The 7,500-nt window shown below is 33.7% G+C and overlaps 4 non-coding genes across 4 annotated transcripts in view; all 4 read left to right on the forward strand.

Moving 5' to 3' along the window:
• The first annotated feature begins 1,365 nt into the window (after nt 1-1,365).
• On the forward strand, nt 1,366-1,484 carry LOC145848009 (5S ribosomal RNA). Its single transcript, XR_014371659.1, has one exon. It is a non-coding gene; the product is annotated as a 5S ribosomal RNA (ribosomal RNA).
• A 3,650-nt stretch (nt 1,485-5,134) lies between these two features.
• On the forward strand, nt 5,135-6,942 carry LOC145848001 (small subunit ribosomal RNA). The gene has a single exon (XR_014371654.1). It is a non-coding gene; the product is annotated as a small subunit ribosomal RNA (ribosomal RNA).
• Nucleotides 6,943-7,124: 182 nt separating this feature from the next.
• Nucleotides 7,125-7,277, forward strand: LOC145847996 (5.8S ribosomal RNA). The gene has a single exon (XR_014371648.1). It is a non-coding gene; the product is annotated as a 5.8S ribosomal RNA (ribosomal RNA).
• A 222-nt stretch (nt 7,278-7,499) lies between these two features.
• LOC145848007 (large subunit ribosomal RNA) overlaps nt 7,500 on the forward strand; it is a 3,631-nt gene continuing 3,630 nt past the window's right edge. The window contains exon 1 of the ribosomal RNA XR_014371658.1: nt 7,500. This exon is cut by the window's right edge and continues 3,630 nt beyond it. This is a non-coding gene — a ribosomal RNA (large subunit ribosomal RNA).

Raw genomic sequence — 7,500 nt, forward strand, 5'->3', positions numbered from 1 at the left:
TCCAACTGGAAATTCAATGAGATCGTTACTGTACTTGTGATGAACGTTGATAATCCCCAAGATTGTAAGTCGAAGGCCTTACCCAACCTAACCAGCGCACTGGTTTTCTTACAACTGAATTAATCAACATTTAATATTGAATATAATCATTATTGATAGATAGAGGAATGTTGACAATCAACAACAGATTGTAGGTCAAAGGCATTACTCGACCCAAGTACCCACAACCTAGATTGAACAACATTTATTAGATAGATTTGTTTATTGATAGATAGAGGAATATTGTCAATCCACAACAGATTGTAAGTCAAAGGCATTACTCGACCCAAGTACCCACAACCTAGATTGAACAACATTTGTTAGATAGATTAGTTAGATAGATAAATAGTACAGTATAATCTCAAAGAATTTGAAGCCCGAACATTGAACGATAGTGGTGTTTCGTGACGACTAGCGGGATTCGATCTCTCAACCTTCTGCTTATGAGTCAGCTGATAAGACCACTGACCCACCGCGCCACGACAAAGATAAAGAAATATTTTGCTATATAAATAGGTTGATTTTTCAGTGAACTTCAAGTGTCAATTTTTCAGTGTCAATTACAGTGAACTTCAAGTAAGATATACAACAGTATATATATTTCCGAGTCTGACTTTGAGTACTTTTTATATATTATTAACAAGATTTTTTAGGAGTAATATCTGTTTAGTTCTTTAATATATCTTTAAAATAATAATATTTTTTAAGGTGTTTAAAACTTTTAGAAGCTGTATGTAATGTCTTTTAGTTTAATAGTTCTTTAAATTAGTAAAAAAAAAATAAGCATGGTTGAGTTATCAAATTAAACAAAATAGAACGTCAAGTATTTAATTACTAAAATTAATTTAATTAAAAAAAAATCTCAGGTAATCTAAAATGTCAGGAATTATTTAAAAATAAATATAAATTTAAAACTTATTATATTGAAAAGATTGATGAATAATACTCTTGAATGTATGAAATGTTTGTATTTGTAATGCAATAACATAAATGGATAGATCAATGACAAATTGTAAACATATTGTATTATTTTATTTTACGATTTTATTTTATTTATTTAATAATTCAATAAACTTTACTTCTACTTGTCCTGGTCTTAGGTAATTTATAGATAACAATAATTTAAACAAACACTTTTGTACAGTTACAATACAGTTTTAGTACAGTTTGGGAGTAACTGTTGATTAAAAAAACAAAAAAAAAGTTAATTCAGGTTAAAATTTTATAAGGAATAATTTTAAAATATCAAATCGATTGTAAATCAAGTGCAAATAGGTTTTTTAAACAAACCGAAGGGTTTATAAAGGCTTGTAAACGCTTTCAAACGCCTACGACCATACCACACTGAGCACACCCCATCTCGTCCGATCTGGGAAGTTAAGCAGTGTCGGGCGTGGTTAGTACTTAGATGGGTGACCGCTTGGGAATACCACGTGCCGTAGGCTTTTGCTTTTTGAATTCATCTTTTTTGTACTATTTTTCTTTCTGACCTATTTATACTTATTACTCGTTTATTTACATTTCTTTAACGCTTAAAAGAAAAGTAAATTCTAGTTATTAGCAAATAAAAACTCAAGCCAATCAGATAACGTTATTTGCTGTTTAAACCAATTAGAGCGCTAAAAAAGTGGTTTGACCAGTTTGAGATATCGAAAAAATAATGGCACCATCTTGTAGAGTACAATTTTCTGAGTTAAAATTAATACAATTAGTCTTTTATACTAAAACTTTAAAGTCTTTTTGTCCACAAACAAATAAAAGCGTGGCTACTTGAAAAATCAAACGAAAATAAATTTTGCACTTTTGTATTGTGAGTCATAATAAGTTATTTACTGTTACCAACAGATACTAGCAAAAGCTTTTTAAAGTTTTGTATTAACTTAATGTATTTGTACTTAGTTTAAATTAATAGAGTTTATTTGGTTTACTTTATTATGTGTATTGAATGTGCTAGTATCTAAAAATAAATACAACTAAAACAAAACAAACAAGGAGAGTACTTGAATAGAACCAACACAATTTACAGACCAGTTGTGTACTAAATTTAAAGAAATTCTGAATAGTGAATATGCAATTATTATTATAAGTTCAAAATTCACTTTAATTTAAATTAATGTATTTTGTAAATTGGTTTTATTTAATAGATAGTAGTGAATTACTTTATTTAATTTACTTTAGTATGTGTTGTATAACTTAATTTAAACCAGAAGCAAAACGGGATTATACTTTCAATAAACTACACAATTTACAGACCAGTTGTGTACTAAATAAAAAGCTATTGTGAATAGTGAATATGCAATTATTATTATAAGTTTATAAGTTCACAGTTTACAAAAGCTTTACAATTTAGTTATTATTTTGTTCATATTTGCATATCTAATTTATGAAAAGTTAGTGTTATGTGTTTTGGCTTTTTAATTTCTTTATTTGTACAACTGTTAGTTTTATATTCTAAAGAAACATTTTTAAATAAATATGTTTAACAAGTAACTTAAAAATAGAAGAAATATATTGTATATATTGAACTATTTATATTTATTCTAGCTATTTGCTTAGTGTATTTATTAATGTGATTATTTTATTTTGTTGTTTGTCTTATAGTTTAATCGTATTGTGTTGAAATATATATAACAAATACAGAGGTTTAAAGTAAGTTTAAATGAAAATAAAATAAGACATATAGTTGAAATATAAGTTTAAAAAAATATTTTTTTTTATTTCTTTGTTTGTTTGATTGTTTGTTTATTATATAATCGCGACGTTTCATTTTATTACTTTTAAGCATACTAAATATAATAATAGGTATAGTTAGAGGAAAAATTCAATTAGTTTCTAATGTAATAAAAAAGTTTATTTCCACAAATAAATAAATACCTGAAAAATCAAATGAAAAATAAATTTCGCACTCTTGTATTGTGAGTCATAATAGGTTATTTACTGTTACCAACAGATACAAGCGAAGGCTTTTTAAAGTTCTTGTATTTGTATTGTTATTTGTACTTAGTTTTATTAAAATGACAGTATTGATGGTTACGTTTATTAAGTATGTTTATTTAACGTTATGTAACTCAAGTAAAACCAGAAGCAAATAAGGAGACTACTTTCAATAAACTACACAATTTACATACCAATTGTATACTAAACTTAAAGCTATTCTATTCTATTTTATTCTTGATAGTTATTTTAAAGTTATTAAATTATACAAATGTATTTTGTAAAGTAGTTTTATAAAGTTACTATAGTTTATTTAACTTACTATAGTATGTGTTATATAACTTTAATTAAACTAGAAGCAAAAAGGGAGACTACTTTAAATAAACTACACAATTTATTGTTATATATAACTCTAATAAAACCAGAAGCAAAAAGGGAGACTACTTTAAATGAACTACACAAATTAAAATTATATTATTATTTATAAATCAATCGTGTTGTGTTTCAAAATAAATTTTTCAAATAATGTTTTACAAGTATTTATCAGTTATTTAGTTTTCTTTTTATAGTTTAGCCGTATTGTTTTATTTATTTGTTATTATCTTTATTTAATTGTTTGCTTATTATATTTATCGCCATGTGCTTAAAAAATAAAACAACTATATAGATTTAAAAAGTAAGTTTAAATAAAAATAAAATGAAACATATAAAATAAGTTTATGATTTTTTTTTCATTATTATTATTTTTATTTCATTGTTTGTTTATTATATCTATCGCGATGTGCTTAAAAAATAAAACAACTATAAAGGTTTAAAAAGTAATTTTAAATAAAGATAAAATGAAACATATAAAATAAGCTTATGTTTGATTTTTTATTTTATTTTTATTTAATTGTTTGCTTATTATATTTATCGCGATGTGCTTAAAAGAATAGAACAAATACAAAGGTTTAAGTTGTAAGTTTTAAATAAAATAAAATGAAACATACAAAATAAGCTTATGATTTATTATTATTATTATTATTATTATTTTTATTTCATTGTTTGTTTATTATATCTATCGCGATGTGCTTAAAAAATAAAACAATTATAAAGGTTTAAAAGGAAGTTTAAATAAAGATAAAATGAAACATATAAAATAAGCTTTTGTTTGATTTTTTTATTTTATTTTTATTTATTTTTATTTAATTGTTTGTTTATTATATTTATCGCGATCTGCTTAAAAAAATAAAACGAGTATTAAGGTTTGAAAGGTAAGTTTAAATAAAAATAAAATGAAACATATAAAATAAGCATATGTTTTTTTTTTTTTTTTTATTATTATTATTATTTTCATTCAATTTTTTGTTTATTATATTTATCGCAATGTGCTTAAAACGATAAAACAAGTATAAAGATTTAAAAAGTAAGTTTAAATAAAAAATAATACAAATAAAGTTTATTTATAATAAACAAACATATTTAAAACATTAAAAAAAGTAGTTTATATATATTATTTTTTATTTATTTCTTTTAAACATATTAAATAAAGTATAAAAAAAGTATTAAAACATTTAAACGTAGCATAAATAAGCTTAAAACATTAAAATAATTGAAAAGAAACAAACAAATTGAAAAAAATCGGCAAAAAAAGTTCAACAGCAACATTTGAGCATCATACACGTATGCATTACTTTACACTAGTGAGAGAGACGTGTTTGTGCGTTCGGTCGACTTGGCGAGAAAGCGGGCTTAAAGCATTACTGTTTAGCACCCGAGGCGCGGCTATTGCAGCGGCGGCGAACGTGCTATGTAAACGCATTGGAGCAGCGTATGAAAAACTACAAGCGTCCAGCGGCGGTAGGCTTATAGCTTTGCGAAGTCGTCGAGACGAGTAGCCGACGCAGGCAGGCACGGCTCGAGGCGGGTAACTGCAGCAGACAGATGGCGTGTTGCTGCTGACGAGTTAACCGGCAGAAGGCAAACGGTTGGTCGGGAGAAAGAACAGTCAGTTGTATAGCTGCATGCTGCAGTCGACGCGGGCTGGCGCTTTAAACAGCAAAAGGCCGGCGCCGACTTTCAGTAACGTTCGCAAGGCTTTTAAGCCGAGTGATAGAAAAGGTCTGTATTTATACAGTAAAAACGCTCAGTCGAGCAACGGGTTTAAACGCCCTCGGATAGTTATCTGGTTGATCCTGCCAGTAGTCATATGCTTGTCTCAAAGATTAAGCCATGCAAGTGTAAGTACGAGCTCACGTACAGTGAAACTGCGAATGGCTCATTAAATCAGTTATGGTTCATTTGATTGTACGCTTTTACATGGATAACTGTGGCAATTCTAGAGCTAATACATGCGTAAAGCGCCGAACTGACGTGAGGCGCGCATTTATCAGACCAAAACTAACCGGCTTTCGGGTCGTTACAATGGTGACTCTGGATAAGCTTGCGGATCGCACGGCCTAGTGCTGGCGACATCTCATTAAAGCAACTGCCCTATCAACTATCGTCGGTACGGTATCGGCCTACCGAGGTTGTAACGGGTGACGGAGAATCAGGGTTCGATTCCGGAGAGGGAGCCTGAGAAACGGCTACCACATCCAAGGAAGGCAGCAGGCGCGCAAATTACCCATTCCCGGCTCGGGGAGGTAGTGACGAAAAATAACAATGCAGACCTCGTACGAGGTCCTGCAATTGGAATGAGTACACTTTAAACTTTTTAACGAGTATCCATTGGAGGGCAAGTCTGGTGCCAGCAGCCGCGGTAATTCCAGCTCCAAAAGTGTATATTTAAGTTGTTGCGGTTGAAAAGCTCGTAGTTGGATATAGGGACGGCGAGGTTGGTCGGTCGAAAGGCTAGCACTGGCCTCGTTGTTCTTGTTGGTCGGTGCCTTCGCGGTGCTCTTAACTGAGTGTTGCGGTGGTCCGGCAAGTTTACCTTGAAAAAATTAGAGTGTTCAAAGCAGGCTTTACGCTTGTATAATGTTGCATGGAATAATGGAATAGGACCTCGGTTCTATTTTGTTGGTTTTCGGAGCACGAGGTAATGATTAATAGGAACGGACGGGGGCATCCGTACTGTGCCGTTAGAGGTGAAATTCTTGGATCGGCGCAAGACGAACGACTGCGAAAGCATTTGCCAAGAATGTTTTCTTTAATCAAGAGCGAAAGTCAGAGGTTCGAAGACGATCAGATACCGTCCTAGTTCTGACCTTAAACGATGCCGACTAGCGATCGGGCAGTGTCGAACTTAAGAACTGTCCGGCAGCTTCCGGGAAACCAAAGTCTTTGGGTTCCGGGGGAAGTATGGTTGCAAAGCTGAAACTTAAAGGAATTGACGGAAGGGCACCACCAGGAGTGGAGCCTGCGGCTTAATTTGACTCAACACGGGAAATCTCACCCGGCCCGGACACAGCGAGGATTGACAGATTGAGAGCTCTTTCTTGATTCTGTGGGTGGTGGTGCATGGCCGTTCTTAGTTGGTGGAGCGATTTGTCTGGTTAATTCCGATAACGAACGAGACTCTTACTTGCTAAATAGCTGCTCGACCCATTGGGTCGGAGACAACTTCTTAGAGGGACTAGTGGCGTTTAGCCACACGAGATTGAGCAATAACAGGTCTGTGATGCCCTTAGATGTTCGGGGCCGCACGCGCGCTACACTGACCGGATCATCGTGTGTTCCCTAGGCCGAAAGGTCCGGGTAATCCGTTGAACCCCGGTCGTGCTAGGGATAGGGACTTGCAATTGTTTCCCTTGAACGAGGAATTCCCAGTAAGCGCGAGTCATTAGCTTGCGTTGATTACGTCCCTGCCCTTTGTACACACCGCCCGTCGCTACTACCGATTGAATGGTTTAGTGAGGTCCTCCGATTGAGCCTGGTACGTGCGGCAACGCACTCGCCGGTGTTCGAAAAGACGATCGAACTTGATCATTTAGAGGAAGTAAAAGTCGTAACAAGGTTTCCGTAGGTGAACCTGCGGAAGGATCATTAACGAATCGAAATTTGATTTCAAGCGACGTCTCTTCTTCGAAGGGACCGAGCCCTGTAACTGTTATAGTTCGGTCGCGTTGCTTCCTGACAGCGGGAGTAATAATTCAGCACGCAAGTGCTGGCGCGGCCGCTTCTTTTTGAACACGATTTTTTGGTTGCATTGAGATTGATTAACACGAGAGATCTCTTAGCGGTGGATCACTCGGCTCGAGCGTCGATGAAGGACGGAGCTAGCTCCGAGAAGTAATGTGAATTGCAGGACACATTGAGCATCGATATTCTGAACGCGTATTGCGGCCTCGGGTAATCCTGGGGCCACGTCCGTCTCAGGGTCTTTAACACACCGATCCTTTCATTAGTTTGAAAGTGCCTGCGACTCGTTTCTGTATTAAGGAGCGTGTCGTCAAAGACAGCTGGTCTGGCGATTTCACAGCTGAAGCGTGAGCAGCCTGCTGGCCTCGGGTGAGGTAGCAACGACGGTAGGTGCTCGAGAATAAGTTAAGTGACTTCAAAAGGCCGACGTACAAAGCGCATGTACTTTTATAGTACATCACTTTT

This window comes from Thalia democratica, unplaced genomic scaffold (assembly GCF_965202585.1).
Source record: "Thalia democratica unplaced genomic scaffold, ktThaDemo2.hap1.1 HAP1_SCAFFOLD_1191, whole genome shotgun sequence".
NCBI lineage: Eukaryota > Metazoa > Chordata > Thaliacea > Salpida > Salpidae > Thalia > Thalia democratica.